We start from the raw sequence: 20,910 nt of genomic DNA on the forward strand, positions 1-20,910 counted from the left end.
ATAATGGTGTGATTGGATGGATGGACTATTGTAGTCCTAATTACTGTGAATGGTTGGTCGAAGATGGTGTGTAGTGGATGCGGGTAGGATATGTTCTGATATGTTCTGATACGCTATATGTTATGACTCTGATGAGTTATACAATATGATTTTGATATGCTACATGATATGTAAAGTTTCGAGCTGATTATTTGTATATGCAAACTTTGTTTTAGCAAATGCTATTTCTGGTCCAAGTCACACACTTGGCTTATATCACTTTAGGTGATCTTCAAGCTTAGGGGTTGAATGGTGACCTTGGAGATCAATTATCACACTTTTGGTTTAGTATGTTATGGACTTTTTAGACTTCTCGACATTTTAAAGTTGTTTGGGATTTTAAATTTTATTTTGGCATTTTTTTTTGCTTAAGTTTTGGTGTTTATATCAAGATGACTAACATTAAACTAAGAATAAATAAGACCGATGTAAAACCCCTAGCCGTCCCCGTTGCTGGTTTAGGATTATAGAGCATTACTGTACAAATTAGAACATTTCACTTCACCATCGAGACAATTATGCAAATTAAATATTAACATTTAATAATTGAATCTAATCATGATAAAAATATACTAACGAGCCTTAAATCGAGCCTACGAGGCCCTAAAAATAGTTTGAAAACATTTTGGAATCAGTTCGAACAAAATCAGAAAATTTTGAAAAAACTTGAAAATTTTGGAACAAGGGTCACATGGCCATATGACATAGCCCAGGTCGTGTGGACATACAAAGTCTGGACACATAGTCGTGCCCCTGTCCGTGTGTCCGCCGGTGTTGTCACACCACAAAATTGGGGCCTAGGAGTTTTAGGGGTATTTTAGGGATTTTAGCTTTAGTGAGCTTGGGAATTTCACAGGCATGGTAATTGTAAATTTTTTTTGTTTTTGGCATTTTGAAAGTGAAACCAATTTTTGGAAAATAACACTAAAAAGGTTTTTAATTTTGAAATAAGGATTGATTTGTAAAATGGTCAAAACTCTGTGTGTTTATAAAGCAGTTTTACCAAATTTAAAAAATACAACCTAAAATCATACCCTATTTATAGATTTCACGTTAACTATTTTGCTTTGCTAGTTTGTTCCGTCCTTGCTCTCCCAACCTCTCATCTTTGATTTTCATTGTTAGGTCATCATCCTTTTGATTCCTATCATCACCCAAGTCATTAATCTACATAACATTTTAAGAAAACACCCTAAAATCTCATTGATTTCATCATCTTCCTCACCCATGGGTTTTCTCAAATTCGCGTCAAAAGTTCATTTTTCTTCCAACGAAGGTAACCGTTTGTCTTTCTATTAGTTTTAGATATTATCTAGTCTTTAAAATTGAGTTTTTAATTATTAAATCGCATGTCTTGATTAAAAGCCAAAAATTGGGTCATTAATGGTGGATTTCATATTTTTCAGTAAAAATGTGATTTCAAAATGTTATTCAATTAGTTTTGACATGATTATAAGGTTTCTAAACTGAGTTTAATGTTTTGTTAAGGATTTAATGAATTTTCGTGAAAATTGCCATAAACATTTCAAAAAATTTGATACTATGAATTGAGTAGTTTTGTATAGTTTAAAGGTTGAGAATTAGTCATAGTGATTAAATAGATGAATAGAATTTGTTTTAGGCAAAAAATTAAGTATAGACTGAGATATTTGGAATTTAAGTTTGCTATGTTGAAGGTTTGGTTACTTGAGAACTTAGCTTAGGCTTATGTTTTTGATTGCTTGAGTTGAGTCCTTAGCTAATTTTTGAATGTGTTCTTATGTGATTTGTTGTGCTAAAGCTTTGGATTCATTAAGACCATCTACGAGTTAAGGAAATGCTAGTTTGGGCTTTTGACATTTCGATAAAAGCGTAATTAAGGAGTGTTTGGAATCACTATTAGTAGACACGATTCAATGTGTTATTTGGGAATTTAGCTGTAGCCTAGAACCTTACTCTAAATAGCGAGTGTAGGCTTTCTCGTAGTCATGTTTAACTTGTGAAATATGTGTTTGTGTTATTGTGAATATGTGGATTAAGATGAGATGTTATTACATGTGATATACGTTGATGATTACTGTTGTGAAAATTTATATGTAGGCATGTCATACATGCTAAGTGATAGTGATAATAATGTGCTAATGAAGCAAATATGCAGTGATAGTGAGCAGATAATCAGTAAGTAATATGTGTGTTTAATAATAATTTTTTTGGCCTTTTGAACTTTGAGACCGTTGGATATAGTTGGCATGCCATAGGATTGTGAGTACTCACCTATATTTGTTATATGATTTGGGCGCTAAGGCCCTGGGACATGTTGGAGAGATAAGTGTGTGACAACTCATTTTCAATGAAATCAGAATAGTGGTTTCGGGACCATGAATTCGACATCAAAAAATTTATTTTATTATTTTAATGTCTACAACATGTTAGTAGTGTCGAATAAGAATTTCATGAAGAAATTTAATTTTTTGCATGCTTAATTTGATAAAAAAGATTAAATTGAAAAAGATGCAAAACTTGAGTTCTATAAGCTAAAGTGATTAAATAACTTTGATAATAAAAGGTTGGAGGGTTTATGTTGTAATTAAACCATCCATAATGTGAGTGGACATATATGGACACATTATTAAGTGTTTTAAAGGCTTTATATTAAGGTTTAAAATGTAATTTAATAAAATAAACTAAGTAAAATAAAGAAAAAAACAACTTGTCACCTTTCTAAATGCATATATCCACCGAAAATTAGACTTAAAAACTCTATGGGAGGAGCTTGAAGGTTCGACCAACCTTTTTTTGTGCATGTAAGCATTTTTTTTATTTCGTTTTTAATGATTTCTATGTTTTTGGAGTCTTTGTAACTTAATCTAGCTAGCTCGAGGACAAATTTGCAAAATTGTTAAAAGCCTTGGGTTTTACCATGAATGTATATACATTGTTTGTGATGTTCGATGGAAGAAAATGAATGGTTGTTGTTAGTTACACAACTTTTGTTAAGAAATTTTTTTAAAATTGTCAATGGGGGATTTAATTCAAAATTAGAAAATATTCATGGTGAAATTGTGAAATAAATTAAATATAAGGCTTGCTAGGGACCTATATGAAATTCGGCTATGCTAGGTTAATGGAGAATTTCATGAATTTTCATTTTTATGAACTAAGGACTAAATTGTAGTGAATTTAAAATTATAAGGGCAAAAGTGTAATTTTATAAAAATATGATTTTGGATTAAATGAATAGAATGAAGTTTGAATTAGTTAAATTTGATTATATAGATCAAGAAAAGCAACATACGGATTTAGATCGGGGAAACGAAAAAGTATTGGATTAATCGATCGTATTTCTCTGTTCGTGTTTGAGGTAAGTTTGTATTTTTAATTAACAATGAATTATTTTTTATTTAAATGCTTTTATGTTATATTCTTGGTATTACGACTCTACGAAAATATCCATTGAAGTTTCGGCGACTTTCAGATCCCGTTTCAACATTAGGGGTTACCGTATTTCGGGTGCTGGTCTTGTGCGTCTTGCTGGTGGTTGAGTTTTCGGCATGTGTTGCGGTTACTTGACAGCTTGTGTGAGTAGCACCGTGTAGCTACGTCCTGACTGATAGGTTGTGTGAGCAGACCCACTTATGGCTTGAGAGAGCATTTATATGAGATATGAGATAGTAGTGGTTTTGACCACATGTTAGCACATAGTGTATGAGATCTCGAGTATCCAATATTATTTTAGTGGTTCAATAGGTATGAAAAAGGGAAGGTTTGATAAATGCCTCAATATGTGATGCTATGAAAGTATGAAATGGTATGAGTTGATGATATTTTGAGATGATTTGCTAAGCTATATGATTATCTAACTTGAAAGGTTGTTGTTGTTGTTAAGGCTAATGCCAAGTCATGTTGGATTATCAAAATTGTTTTTATGCTTATAAATTGAAATGGTAAGCTTTGTTTATGAATTACGAACTTACTAAGCATTACATGCTTACTTCATGTTATTTCCTTTGTGTTTCTAGATAATCGAAAGCTCGTTTAGGTTGGAAGGTTGTCGGAGATCAATCACACTATCCATCAACTAAATTGATAGATTGTGATGATTTTGAATCATGGTTATAATAGCATGTATAGGTCTCTTGTTTGATGAAATTTAACTGTTATGTGTGGCTTGTATATATGACATTATGGTTGATGATCTAGTTGGTATAATATTGTAATTATATGGTATTTTGGTATAGTTGTTATTTCGATGTTGTGTCGGTTAAAATGATGGTAGGGAAATGATATGGTAATGGTATTTTATGAAATGGTGAATGGTGTGAATAGAGATAGTCTATGAATGTTGCTAATGGATTGATTTGGTGGTTTGATAGTGATCATCTTTTGGTCAAATTGGTATGGTACATGTTAGTTGTGAAAATGGTCATTTGGTATTGGTTGTGCATGCATTTTGGGTATAAGAACATATGGATAAATGTGGCTTTGAAATTGTTCAATTGGTAGTTTAATTATTGAATGAATTGGTTAGGTGTTTAGGTGAGTTTGATTGTTGAAATTGAGGTGCCATTTTGGCATATTGGTTCAATGGATAGTTTCTATGTTGTATAAGCTTGAGTATGCATATGTCAAGTGTGTTTTAAATGCTTGATTATAGGTACAAATGGCTTGTGCATGAGGTGTGAGTTTGGGTGAGAAAACTGGCTGGGAAATAGCCTATTTTTTGTCCGCACAAGCAGAGACATGAGCGTGTGTCTCAGCCGTGTTTGACACACGCCCAGGCAATACAGTCGTGTGTGACACATGCCCAGGCAACATAGTCGTGTGTGGCACACACCCAGGCAACACAACTGTGTGTCCCCTGTAGCTTTCAAAGGGTTGCAAGTCAGGCTGTTACACGGCCTAGCACACGACCTAACACATGACTTGGCACACGGACATGTGGCTTGGCCGTGTGACCTAAGTTAGTGAGTTACACGGGTACGGACATAGGCTGGGACACCGCCGTGTGTCCCTATTTCGAATGCCCACAGGGCCTAAGGCACAGGCGTGTTTCTTGGCCGTGTAACCTTTGCAAATTGAAAAATTGTCTTTTTTCAAAAAATTACATATGTTTCCAATTTAGTCCCAATTCATTTCTAATATCTTTTTAGGGCTTCGAGGGTTCGTAAAAGGGACCGTATGTACCATTTTGGTTGATATTACTATGATTTATGTTTTGTTTTGTTTGTAATACTAAAATGTTTCTTATTTGATGTTATACTTCGGTAATACTCTGTAGCCCTAATTCGGTGATGGATACAGGCTAGGGGTGTTACAAAGGGAATGTAAGCTAAGCTCCGTTTAACGGGACATGTTTGGTGTGATGGAGAATGTTAGCTATATGCTTCACTTTTTGGGATCTGTTCAACTTTATGAGTCATTTGGTGTGTTTGAAATCCGTGTATCCTATGTGTGGTGATAGTGTCAACTTTTATGTTTCATAACTCAAGTGCCAAATTATCTTTAAATATGATTGTAAGTATTGTAATGTATGCATGAAAGTGAATGTGATAACTATGTAAATGGACCATTAGATATGTATGAATAAGTAAAATATGACACTAAAGTTGGAACTGTTGAGATTATGTTATATGGTTGTTTCGATAATGCTTGATGAAATGTTTGCATGGTAGTTGTTTCATTCATTCACTGAGCTTGTTAAGCTCACCTACTCCTTTTAATGTTAGGAAATGTGCCCATATTATAGTAAACATGTAACTATTTTCTATTTATTTGAACGATGAATAAATAAATAAAGTTAATTTCACATTTCACTATTATGTCTTTTGTATTTGTCTTTTATATTTTGCATGCATAGCAAAATTGTGACAAGAAAATAATAGCTCATTGATTGTCTAAGTTCAAATTGAAGATAAGTGGAAATGTAAAGAATGTTTACATTGTAAGGAAGAAAACTTACTTCACTAGATAATCGAAATGAGTTTGTAATCCCGTAAAAGAATCAAAGTAAGCATTTGATTCAAATACTTAGAAGGATTATTATGTGCTCTACAATTGTAATTAGGGAGATCACTAGTCTTGGCTATCGGAGCATTTGACTCTACAAGTAGAGATATAGATGTATTCATTGGTAGAATAATACACTGGACAAGAATCAAGATGAATTAATTCTGAATCTATATGTGAATTAATTCACTTGTAGCGTTCATGGTGTGATTTACCAAAACCCTTCGTTTGTTAATGACCATGCCTATGCAACTAATGTGATTTGATATAAGTCAAGGCTTATGCTCTAAAGATGATCGAGCCCATAGCTGGTAGAGAGTTCCTTGATAAAGAACCTGAAAAGGCCTTTGACTACCTAGAGCATTTGGCAAAAAATTCACAATCTTGGCACATAGTTAACCTATCTGAAGGTTCCATTAGATCAAATCTTGCTAATAATAAAAGAAAATATCACCTTAGTCAAGAAGAAGATCTAAGTGCTAGGATGACTAGTTTAACTAGAAAGGTTTAAGTCATGGTGCTTAGGACAATATAAGAAATTAAACCAGGAAAAACTGAAGAAATTTATGGTATTTTTAAAATCATGGGACATTCTAGTATGGAATGCCTAAACACTTCACTTTTAAAAGAAATGTTGCATGAACAAGCAAAAGTTGTGGAAACATTCAAAAAACCCTTTCATTCTCCATACTCAAGCACTTACAACCCTCAATGGAGAAACCACCCTAACTTCAGGTGGCAAGATAATAATCGTGCTCATTTCCCCCAACCTCCAAAACCTCCCAACACTCTAACCTAACCATCTTCTCATGTTAAAAGTTTAAAAGAGACATTACAAGAATTCATGCATACACAAACAAATGTCAACAATCAGACTTCACAAGATATCAATGAAATCAAAAGCAACAAACAAATGTCAACAATCAAACTCCACAAGATATCAATAAAATCAAGAGCATACTTTCTATGTTGACAGCCTCATTGCTTATTTAAGAAAAAGGTAAGTTTCTTGCTCTACCTCAACTTATCCTTTTACTCAATGTCATATTCCTTTGGGAACCAAAAAGAATATGTGATTCTATCACAAGTATTCAAAGTGGTAAGGCCATCGACAAGAGCATTCCTTCCAAAGCCCAAGAGCCCTCTCTCACTCCGCAAAGTAGTGGTAAGCATGATTGCAAGCCTAAAAGTTCTAACAACCTAGACAAGGAAAAATGTGAGGTTTCTGCTTCTTTCCCTCAAAGATTACAACCAATAGGAATTTGAATCAAAATGCTAAATTTTTAGAAATTTTCAAACAAGCCAAGATTAATATTCCTTTATTGGATATGGTTAAACAAGTGTCGTCTTATGCTAAGTTTTTGAAAGATATGTACACAGCTAAAAAGAAACATAATGTGCAAAAGAAAACCTTTTTAACTGAACGTGTGAGTTCAATCATTCAGCATATCACTCCACTTAAATATAAAGATCCTGGTTGTCTTACAATTTCATACATCATTGGGAACACTATAATAGATTGTGCTTTGCTTGACCTTGGTACTAATGTTAAATCTTTTGCCTTTCTCTGTTTATTAGAAATTAGGTTTAGGTGAACTTAAGCTAACATCTGTCACACTTCAGTTAGCTCATCGATCTATCAAAATTCCTCGAGGGATAGTAGAAGATGGCTCAATTGACAATTTTTATTTTCTCGTTGATTTTATTATTTTGGACAAACATCTTGTCTCAATTTGTACTGTACAAATCCCTGTTATTTTAGGTCATCCATTCCTTGCAACTTCAACTACTTTGATTAATTGCAAGAACGGTGTTCTAAACTTGTCTTTTGGAAACATGAAATTAGAACTAAATGTGTTTAAACTTGCTAAAGATTCTAATGTACATGAAGTGGAATTCTTTGAACAACTTGTCCATAAACAGTTCATCAATTCCAAATTATTCAATCTTTTGGAAAATTATTTAACTGAATTTGAAATTGATAACAAAAAAAAAATCCATGCATTAATTCTATGTTAAATTCTTTTCAAGGACAAGATAAGAACTTTTATTGAAAACAAAATTTTGAGGAACATCCAACAACTACAGATGTGTAACACCCTAAACCCGGCCTAGATGTTATAGTCAGATCTAGGGATGTCACATTATAGGATGTTTGAAAATTGTGCCATCGTGATAAAACCATTTCCATTGAATTATTTATTTTCATATCTTATTAGTTCCGAAATCGTGTTACTTATTTAGTCGATAGTTTCAAAATGTTCTTTGTTGCGAAAGCTTTTAAAGCAGTTTAAACAATTCGGGCGTTTCCAAAAATCATTTGTTTCTTTTGAAATCCGAGGTTTCCTACTACTAGCAGTTGTAATCCATAAGGTAAAGATAATTAAAACCCAAAACCAAAACAAAGTCCAAAAGTCCAATTACAACCCAAAAATTTAACCAGTAAAAATTGTAACACCCCTAACCTCTATCCGTCGCCGGATGAAGGTTATGAAACGTTACGGATCATAATACATATCTTACAGGTTTGCAAAACATATTACAATTTGAATTTTTTAATTACATTAATATACAACCTAAATCAAAGATTCAATATTATTATTATTATTATTTAACTTGGCATAATATAAAATATAAGCTACGTCTATTAAATTATTTAGCTATATACTGAACATGTATAAAAAATATGGCTTGATTAATAGAATGTAAAACCAACATATATGATTCATGCCAACGTACATCATCAAACACTATTAGAAACTATTTCCAAATACTTTTATTTTATTTATATACGTGACTTTACTTTGTTAATTTAAATATATAATTCACAAGTCAAACATTAAGGTTACCTATTACACCCATTTAGTAAATATAAACTCATAAGTGGAAATAACTAGGCATAATCAATGAAGCTTTTAATATAACCGATTAAAACATATTACCTAATTTAATAGTTAAACACGTATGTAACCTTGTTATGACACAACATGGCTGAACATGCTTTTTCTTTTACTCACATACATACTGTACGTTTTTACCTTACATTGAGCACCACACTTCACATTTTATTCCATACAAAGAAATGATATAAATATTCATGGGACATTTTATTTATTATTATTTGCTTTACATGACCGAATTCCACTACTAAAAGCCATGAAGACACCCATAAATTCCATCATCGAAATTACTAAAATTAAGTTCACTAAACATTACAACTAGAACATATAAGACTAAGTCTAAACATGGTGATCAAATGCACTTATTCACTAAATAAATTAGTATAGAGGACATCCAAAGCAACCAAACATGCTTAAGATAGATTTCTCCATGCCTCATGCAAAGCCATTAACTAAATTCAATATTCAGACGAATAACTCATACTATATCCGTTCATAGCACACAACACATTAATCAAAATGGACTCATACCTTTATCAAACTAGAACCGAACACAAGCATGGAAATAAGCCATATTCGCATGGCCTTAATACAAAATTAAAGCTCAATATTTCCCATACCACGCTCTAGCCTATACATGCCATAATTCGAGTTTAACTTAAAAGGTTACCAAAATAGCTGATAGTGTGATGAACTTTGCGGACGGTCCTTAAGCTTGTAGCTTGACTTCAAAATCTAAAAAAAAAAAAACAAATATACACAATAAGCTATTATAGCTTAGCAATTCATTAGCAAATAATTGACCTAACAAAGTGTTCAACTCAATTAGGCTAACACGTTGTGAATAATAACTATATACCATTTAATTTTAACCTAAAACCTGTATATAAATTTTAATGTATACATTCGCACATGGACATTATTTTGGCTGAATGGTCAAAAGGCCAAATTGTCTTATTATCATTCAACTTTCCAAACAACTAATTATATTATAATCAAACCTGCATATACTTTTTACATAAACTAGTAATTCATAGTATAATATCGCATAAATATATATCTATATATATATGTATATCACCAACAGGACCATTTATATATATAATCACACACTTGCTTGTAATTATGAATCATTTCTTGATGCTCAACTTATATGATCACAAAGCCGAATTCACATACCAAAATCACTTAAATTTATTAATATCAATTTCACATGAACAAACGAATATCAAGAATAAACTTATCTTATCATTAATAGCCAACAAACTAATTCATACCTGGCCGTTTGACTCGTAATACAGACTCGTACCCAATTTACATTTGCCCGATGAACCATTCGGAATCGGATAGGACACTCAGATTATCACATTTATCGTACAATGCCAACGTCTCAGACGTGGTCTTACAAGTAGCCACATATCGATGTCACTGTCCCAAACAGGGTCTTATTCGTAAACACATATCGAAATCACAAATTGATGACATGGACTTACTTGCACATATATATCAGAATCCTTTGTCATGACATATGTATCCTAGCTATTCCTAAGGTTCATACGGGGCTTTCGGACGTCGTAACTCGGTCGGATTGAGCTTGGAAGTATATTAGCCACATTTAATCATATTCGGCCAACATATATTTAATTTTAACATTCCATAACAGCATATAAACATAACATTTAATTTACAAATAAACACATCTATTTGATTATAAACTTACCTCAGACGTCGTAAAACAGGACGGGGCTGCTAGTCGACAACTTTCGTTTTTCCCCGATCCAAATCCGATTTCTTTGGTTCTTGATCTAAACATATTCAAATTAAGCTCATTCAAACATATTTTCATTCATTTTTGTCCAAAAACACACAAATGGGAAAATTACCATTTTGCCCCTAACACTTGCAATTTTTACAATTTAGTCCCTATTGCATGAAACACAAAATACACAAACTTTGGCTACACTCTAGTTAGGCCGAATGCTCCCTATATACATACAAGTCCATATTTTCCATCAATTTCACAATTTGGTCCCTCAACTTTTTATTTTTACAATTAAGTCCTAATTACTCAAAATCGTCAAAAATTCCAATACAAAATATGTTAACCTAACACCTATCTTTTATATTTCATCATCAAACAAATAAAATCAAGGCTCTCATCAATGGCATAACTTAAAATATTCATCAAAATTCAAAATTTAAACATGAATTTTGTAGTACTCGAAGCAACGATCTCAAAAACATAAAAATTATCAAAAACCAAGCAAAACACATACCTGAATCAAGCCTGAATATAACTGAATCCCTAGCTTTTTGTTTTGTTTTCTTTCTTGCTTAAGTTTCGGCAATGGAGGTATATGAGCACTCAGGATAATTTTATGATATAACATACATATATTATATAATTTATTACTTTGTTTCCTAAATTACCCCTTTTTTAAATTCAAAACCAAGCTTTATGTTATAAGCCCTTTTTCGTCTCTTACATAAGTTAATGGACATGAGTTGGCTTTCAATTTCATGCATTATAATATAAATATATATATAATATCTTATTATAAAATAAAGCTTAATTTTACATATATGGATAACTTAAATAAAATAATATAAAAACTATTAAATTTTTATCTACCACCGTACCACTTATAAAGACATGGACTATTTACAACTTAAGGGCTTCCATTTAAGAAGCCATTACTAATTCAGTCCTTACAATTAATACTATCATTTTTTTAATTTACGTGATTAAGTCCTTTTATTTAATCGGACACTTAAACGACAAAATTAAATCATGAAAATTTCACAGATATAAATTCACACAAAATAAACATAGAAAATAATTTTTAAATAATTTTTTTGAATCGAATTCGTGGTCTCGAAACCACCATTCCGATTAGGGTCTAAACCGAGCTGTTACAAAAATAGACTAAAAATAAAACCAATACTCATAAATTAAAAGCATGACAGTCCAGAACTGTGGTCACCATCGAGTCCTCCGCCGCACCAATCCATCTAGGTCTAGGGATTACCTGTGCACATTAATCAGAGAGGGGTGAGTTTTCGTAACCTCAGTGTGTAATCCCCCAAAAAGCAACAAACAATTAGTACTTACAGTGCACAGTCAAATAGTCTTGGGCCTAAGCCCTTTTCAGTATTAGTAACGGTCTGGGACTTAGCCCATCTCAGTATCAGTATCAATCAGGCAGTTTTCAATAACAAAATCCTACCCAGCCAGCCTCTACACACCATCTCTGTCCAACCCTACAGTCCATATGGGGATTAAATCAACCCACCCATCCCTACACTCCAGATAGTAACGAATACAGCACAAAACAGTAATTTGCAGCTGAGCTACAAGTGTATTAGGCTTAAAAGCCTCTCAGTACACTCTCTCCAAATAATATCAACCCAACCCAATGCAATGCAATGCAACATACAATGAAATGTCATGCTATCACAGGTTTGTCAGATACACATTCAGTTTAGTATACATGCTTGTATATAACATGCTTAGTACAAAATTCACACAATCAATATCTCACAGATAAGGTTCTAAGTAGTGCTTACCGACCCTACGGAAGGTTCACATCGACTTGGGCAACCCGTTCAACCTTAACAGTCATTTCAATAAAAATGGGCTCATACGCCCATGTGGCTTGCCCGTGTGGGCCTACACGCCCGTGTGGCCCACATGGCCCAAATTAGCCTTGGTGGTGATGACTTGGCCTCGTCGATCACACAACCGGTTTAGGGCATACAGCCTACCACACGGGCAACCACACACCCGGGTGGCGTCGACAGTGAGGTTTTCAGCTTTTATCGAAACCTTTTTTTTTGTGTAATCGAGTACACCTGTATTATTTTTTATGCCTAATCACTCACGAGCATTCCAATACCTAAAATCGACAAATCAAAGCCCCAATTGTAGTAACATAACCGACACTTAAACAGTATTGTAACTAAATGTTCATCCATAACTATCGAAACCCTTACCTTCAATCGAAACAAGAAATCCATGCACTCAACTCGTCTGTTAGGAACGATTTTTAGTCCCTTGATTAACTCCTAAACACCAAAAAGGAACCCCTCTTAAAAAGCAACCAAAACTTACTGATATTGTGCAAAAGCCGAATTAACGAGCCATAGAAAATTTAGAATTAGAAGGAGAATCAAACAAAGAAATTGACAGTAAAGAATGAAAGGGGCAATGACAAAAAGAAGAGCGCAAGAAAGAACGTGTGCCTTCAATCACTGATCAGAATGGAGACTAAAGGAAAAAATGAATAGAAAGGGAGGACAAAGAACCAAAAATTCGGCAGAGAACAGAGAAGAAGAGAAAGAAGAATGGAGAAAAAAATGATCAGTTTTTTTTATAGAGAGAATTCTTGGGAAACTGTTTTACTCAAATCCCACTACCTACACTATCTTAATCCCTTAATTTTCTCCCTCAACTCCCACTATACATCCACCACTCAAAATCCCAATTCAGCACAACTCTGACCGAACTTTAAGCAAAAATATTAATCCTTGCCATCGAAAGAATCAAGCACAAGACCTCCAACACACCAACACTCCACTTAACCACTAGACCAGCTGGCCCATCCTAATATGGTTTTACAAACAATTAAATAAAAGCCTACTAAACAAGAATGAGGCTTAACTTAGAAAAAATTTCAAAATTTGCCAAAGGCATGGCTTGAACTTGGGACCTCACACACACACACAGAACACTTAATCACTGAAGCAGATACAAATTTGTGTCAAAATTTACAAGAACAAAAATAAGAAATTTGGGGCGTTACAAGATGTTTTAACACATCAGTTGATCAACCACCCAAGCTTGATTTGAAACAAATACCATGTGATCTGAAATATTCATTTTTGGGTGAGAATGAAACTTTTCCAGTCATAATTTCCTCAAAACTTGATACACAACAAGAAGGTAATCTACTGAAAATTTTGAAAATGTGTAAAAATGCATTAGGATGGACCATAACTGACATAAAATGAATTAACCCATTGATTTGCACACAACATTTATTTAGAGGAAAATGCTAAACCCTTTAAACAAATGCAACGAATTCTTAATCCTAATATAAAAGAAGTGGTGAGAAATGAAGTCATTAAACTCTTGGATTATGGAATCATTTATCCTGTTTTTGACAAAAAAATGAGTATGTCCTACCCCAGTTGTACCCAAGAAATCTGGTGTTATTGTAGTCAAAATGAAAATAATGAATTGATCCCAACTAGGACTATTACTGGTTGGTGCATCTGCATTGACTACAGGAAACTTAATTCAGTGACTAGAAAAGATCATTTCCCTTTACCTTTCATGGATCAAATCTTAGAAAGAATTGAGAGGCATGAATTTTCTTATTTTCTAGATGGATATTTCGGGTATAAGAAAATTGCAATTTCACTTGAGGATCAAGAGAAAACCACTTTTACATGCCCCTTTGACACTTTTGCATATCGAAAGATGTCTTTTGGATTATGTAATGCACCAGCCACATTTCAAAGATGCATGCTTACTAATTTTAGTGATATAGTTAAACACATTTTAGAAGTCTTCATGGATGATTTTTTGTTTTTTTTTTGTGATTCATTTGATGATTGCTTATCCAATTTACAAAAGGTTTTAATCAGATTTGAAGAAAAAATATTGTTCTTAATTGGGAAAAATGTCATTTCATTGTCTCTAAAGGAATTGTCTTGGGACACATAGTTCCTTCAAAAGGTATTGAGGTAGATAAGTCAAAAATTGAGTTAATTTCCAATTTGCCAACACCAAAAACTGTAAAAGACAGTAGGTTATTTTTAGGACACGTAGAATTTTATAGGAGATTCATAAAAAATTTTAGTGCTATATCTAGACCTTTGTGTAATCTTTTATTAAAGGATAGTTTGCTTGAATGGACTGAAGAGTGTGAAATGACTTTTGAAAAACTTAGCAGTATGCTTACTTCTATTCCTATTATGAACCCGCTGATTGGTCTTTACCATTTGAAGTAATGTGTGATACTAGTGATTGCCCTTGTAACACCCCTTACCCATATCCGACGCCGGGACAAGGTTCGAGACGTTACCTGACTTAAACATACACCATTTCGTAAAATCGGGCCATAAAATTTCATTTAAATTAAAAACATTCAATCACATGCATAATGTCCCATACACGAGCTACTGAGGCTCTAAACATACATTAAAGGTAGTTTGGGACTAAACCGAGAACTTTGGAAAGTTTTGGAGAAAACTTAAAAAAAAATCCATACAACAGAGTCATACGCCCGAGTGGACACAGGGACATGCCCGTGTGCCTTCTACATGCCTGTGTCCTCAGGCTGTGTAACTCTCTGACTATGACGTCATCAAACAAATTGAGCCACACGGCCAAGCCACACGCCCATGTGATAGGCCATGTGAAAAATTAAATTCTCGAAACCATGCTACAGACCTCGCACACCCTGGACACATGCCCATGTCTCTAGGCCATGTCCTACACATGGCTGAGAGACACGGCCGTGTCTCTGCCCAGGTGGCCAACACTTAGGCTATTTTCCAAGCCTTTGTGTTACCCTTAATTCCACAACTCATTGCATACATTAAGGACACATATCATGGCATCATTTTAAAGATTTAGCATCCTTCACTAAGATATATTCTTAACATTAACATGACATCATTCATGTATTTTGCATGCTCATGCAATATCAAGTCTAGATACAACTATCCATATCCATTAGTTTTACTATTGTACCACATTTACCAATAATCTATGATTATCCACTTATCAATTTATTTCATTTGGCCTTAAGCATTCAAGTTCAATCAATATCTTATTTCCATATCATACAATTTCTCATAGCTATGACTGGTTCGTTTGGTCATGAAGCATTCATCATACACACATGTCATACACCAATCATGCATATTCAACAAGCATATTCACATCATCACATCACAAGCATTAGAACTTAGCATGGATAGATGGATTTACAGATCATAATTGCTATGAGCCACATCTCATGGCTATACACAAGTAACTCAATATAAACCAATACATTTGGCTAGTCATAGCAACATCTAACATAATAACTAAATCCCTATACATGCCACTCACTTGAAATCGCTTAATATATATATATATATCAATACTCCAAAGATGATGGCTCGATAGTGTGATGCTGCCCCCGATGATCTCCTACCCTGAGCTAACCTGACAATACTAAAAGAAATGGAAATGAGGGAGTAAGCTTTACACTTAGTAAGTTCGTATGAAAATAATAAATACCTCATTAGCATACATTTTTTAAGATTCACCAATATGTTCTTGAAATAGCAAATTAGTCCAATACAAAGTTCTTCCTTCTAAAACAATATTCATAATTCATCATACTTAGACTTTAGTCACATTGGCCTACAAGCCTTACACATTCTTATCAATCAAACTCATCACATAATTATACATTAAGATAAAATTCTATGACCACAAGATCATTATAGGAATCATTCTCATAAGTAGTACTCATTCGTTGCATTCATACCACATGTTCCTCACGCATCTAGTTCGTAAATCAATAGTTTCGAGTACATACCTGTACTATCTCATAACATGCTCACTTACTTTTTCATCTTTACCTTACTCATTGAATTCACATCGATTTATCCATTGAACTACAAGTTGAACCACTTAGAATACTAAAGGATGATTGGGATTATCATACACCAAATAAAGTACCAAGGCCATGTCTCAGACATGGTCTTACATGGGATCACATATTGATGCCAATAGCCCAGCTATGGTCTTACACGAAGTCTCATATCGGTGTCGATGCTATGTCCTCGACATGGTCTTACACTGGCTCTCATTAACCATGGTGTCATGATATCCGAATGCTAAGTATCCCTTAGGGTTTCTAGGAGTTTCCAAGATACAAAACTATCATCAAAGTTGACTCGGGGACCAAATCATATATCTCATGGTTGTAGCTAAGCTCGTGCTTTCACATAATCAATGTAATCATAATAATCACTTTTTATCACCAAAAATCATAATTCATCACATGGACATCACATATCATAGACATATCATAAATCACTTTTCATGCATAGCATACAATAAACCTTCAAGTTATGTCACCATTACATACAAAGCATCAATAACCTTTAACTCACAAATTCGAATTGACATACCAATTTAGGGTCAATCACAAACAACAATATCATTTTCGTATGTACTTACTTGTCGAATTCTCGTCGTATGCAACCGTATGATAAATTATTCAATTTATGAGACAATAATATAATTAAAAAAGTATGACATTGCATTATTATTATTATCACATGAACTTACCTCGATTTCGAGTACGGCTAATTATTCCATTATCTCGTACTTTCCTGATTTAAGCTCGAATCTTGGTTTTCTTGATCTAACATTTCAAATATAGATCATTTATTACTCACATTATTCAAATGGGTCCATAAATCATACTTTTACAAAATTTCCATTTTGACCCCTAAACTTTCACATATTTTTACTTTTGTCCCTAGGCTCGTAAAATGAAATGTGTTTGATTTTCTTGTACTTTAAACCTACCCGAACCATTATTGATCTTATAGCAGCCCACATTTCTCTTTTATTCACATGTTTACTACCCATTTCACAACTTTTACATTTTAGTCCTTTTTATGCATTTTCATGTAAAATCACTTAGTAAAAGTTGTTAAACACACTTTAATCTTTCATATTCTTCCATTTATCTTCAAAATACTAACATGTCATGCATGGGTCAATTTTTAAACAAGAACCTTAGCTTAAAATATGGGTAGAAATGAGTAAATCATGTTACAAGAATTTCAAAAATGCAAAGAACATTTAAAAACGGGGCTCGGGATCACTTCCTATTGGGCTTGGAAATGACAAAACCCTAGCCATGGAGTCTCCCTTGGTTCACACAGCCACGAGGTTGAAGATGGACACAATTTGGCTTTTATTTTCCCTTTTTAATCTATTAATTACCAAATGACTAAAATGTCCTTTGTACCTTTCTTTCAAAATTTGCCTAACCAAGCCTATTTTTGTCCAATTTTTTAGAACTTGGTCAAATTACTCTTTAAGGACCTCTAACTAATAATTCAATTCAATTTCATGCTTAAATCTTCTAGAACTCAAGTTTTACAAATTATTCAATTTAGTCCTTAAAGCCAAATTAAGCACTTTTCACATGGAATTTCTTCATGAAATTTTCACGCAAGCATATAAACATGTCATAGGCCTTATAATATTCATAAAATAATCATTTCTAATTCAAATTTATGGTTTCGAAACCACTGTTCTGACTAGGCCCTATTTTGGGATGTTATAACATTATTGGTGTTGTGTTAGGATAAAGGAAAGGTAAGAAACATATGTCATTTATTATGCAAGTAAAACTTTAAATAGTGCTCAAATGAATTATTCTACTACTGAAAAATAATTACTTGTAGTAGTTTTTGCATTGGACAAACTTAGACCTTACCTTGTTAGATCATCTATTGTTGTCTTTAGTGATCATGCAACTTTAAAATATCTTCTGCCCAAAAAGGATGCCAAACCTAGGTTGATTAGGTGGATTCTTCTTCTTCAAGAATTCAACATCACCATTCAAGATAATAAATGAATAGAAAATGTTGTGGCTAACCATTTGTCAAGACTTGTTTGTGATGAATCTTTTGAAACTTCCCCAATTAATGATAGTTATCCTAATGGAAAAAAATTTTAATATCTCTGTTATACCATAGTTTGTTGACATTGCTAATTTTCTTGCGACAAGAAAAATTTCTTCTTAGTGGAGTTTACAAGATAAAAGGAAATATTTTATTGAGGTAAAAAAATTTATTGGGATGATTCATATTTGTTCAAATACTGCCCTGATCAAATTTTTCGAAGATGCATACCTGACAATGAGGTACATAGTTTCATTAATTTTTTTTTTCATTTTAAGGCATGTGCTGGTCATTTTTCATCCAAAAAATTTGCTGCAAAATTTTTACAATGTGGATTTTATTGGCCAACCTTATTCAAGGACACTTATAATTTTTGCAAATCATGTGAAATTTTTCAAAAATATGGATCCATTTCAAAACGAAACATGATGCCTTTGAATCCAATTTTTGTGATTAAAATTTTTGACTGTTGGGGTATTAACTTCATGAGACTTTTTCCATCATCGTTTGGTTTCTTATACATTTTGGTTGCTACATATTATGTTTCAAAATGGATAGAGGCAATTCCATGTCGAAATAATGATCACAAAACAATGATTAAGTTTTTAAAACAAAATATTTTAAATTGATTTAGGATTCCTCGATCTATTATAAGTGATGAGGGTACACATTTTTGCAACAAAATTTTTTAATCACTAATGAAGAAATATACCATTACACAGAAAGTTGCAACCCCTTATCACCCTCAGACAAATGGACAAGTAGAACTTTCAAATAGGGAGATTAAAATCATTTTGGAAAAAATGGTTAACCTAACTCGCAAAGATTGGTCTCTGAGACTTAATGATGCATTATAGGCTACCCGAACATCTTTCAAAATATCTTAAGCATGTCTCCCTATCAATTAGTTTATCGAAAATCTTGTCATTTACTTATGGAAATTGAACATAAGGCATATTGGGCAATTAAAATGCTTAACTCCAATCTTAATGATACTTCTAAGTTGTGAAAGTTGCAAATTATTGAACTTGAAGAACTTAGAAATGATGCTTATGAGAATTCAAAAATAAATAAGGAAAGAACCAAAGCTTTTCATGACAAGATGGTATTAAGAAAGAATTAGATGTTGGACAAAAGGTTTTGCTCTATAGCTCCCGACTTCCTAGAAAACTAAGATCATGGTGGAGTGGTCTATTTGTTATAAAGCATGTGTACCCTCATGGGGCAGTCGACATTGAGAATCCAAAGAATGGTAATGTATTCAAGGTTCATGGACAAAGACTCAAATTATTCCTAGAAAATCAATTTGCTCAAGATGAAATTCTTTATCTTTCTGATCCTTGTTACAATAATATTTAAGTGTGAATATATATTTTACTAATTAGAAATTCATATTATTATAAATATTATTATCATTGTTATTGTTACTATTTATTTCAATTCCCTTTTGTTTTTTATTTTTATTTTTTACCCCGGTTAAATAGCATAAAGCGGTATTCCATGGCTTTATAGTCGGTCCCATCATCTACCCATAAAACTGATACAATATATTCTTACTTTCAAATTTTCTCCAATTCAAATCCTTGTACTCTTCTCTCTCATCTCGTTTTCTTTGCTTTCAAAGTACTCTAATTTTTTTCTCAAACTTTCTTTGTTTTCAAAATGGATAATGTTGTTTCACAGTTGCACACACAATTTTCTTGTCTCCCCAGAAATATGATAGTGAAGCTTTACAAGGTTAGATGTGAGAGATTAAGAATGCTCATGCATAAGGGAATGCCTATAGACATTTGAGTGATCATTGAAGGAAAGGTATGATACGAGGAACATCTTCCTGTTTTGCATTTACCTGGCACAAGAAGGAGTAGTTATGCAACAAAGCGAAGAGCAAAACACCTTGGAGTGGTTTGTCACAAGTGTGCCAGATGGACCTATAACGATCAGTGTTGATCTATTAAGATGGAATATATAAATAGAGAAGATAAAATAATATTCATTAATGACAGATTGTGTAAGGAGAATTTTGGAGATATCCAAATTTCTCTTGAAACCCATCCTAGTGGAGCTATACAAAAAGAAATTCTTGATTTATGGTCTGAATTCCATTCATAATGGAATCGTCTTGGGAATCTAATGATAAAATACCTTGTTTGCCAGTTTATACGAAAATTGGATAGGGGGTTGTTGGAAATTATAGATTGAAAATTTAATTTTTGGAGAGCACTTATTCAATTTTGGAATCAAAAGATACATTTAGAAAGTGATAATTTATCATTCA

General features: G+C 33.0%; 1 pseudogene; it reads left to right on the top strand.

Annotated features, from left to right (window-relative positions):
- Positions 1-7,063: 7,063 nt before the first annotated feature.
- LOC121206006 (uncharacterized) lies at positions 7,064-20,834 on the top strand (annotated as a pseudogene).
- Positions 20,835-20,910: the final 76 nt, after the last annotated feature.

This window comes from Gossypium hirsutum, chromosome A09, assembly GCF_007990345.1.
Source record: "Gossypium hirsutum isolate 1008001.06 chromosome A09, Gossypium_hirsutum_v2.1, whole genome shotgun sequence".
In the NCBI taxonomy this organism is placed as follows: Eukaryota; Viridiplantae; Streptophyta; class Magnoliopsida; order Malvales; family Malvaceae; genus Gossypium; species Gossypium hirsutum.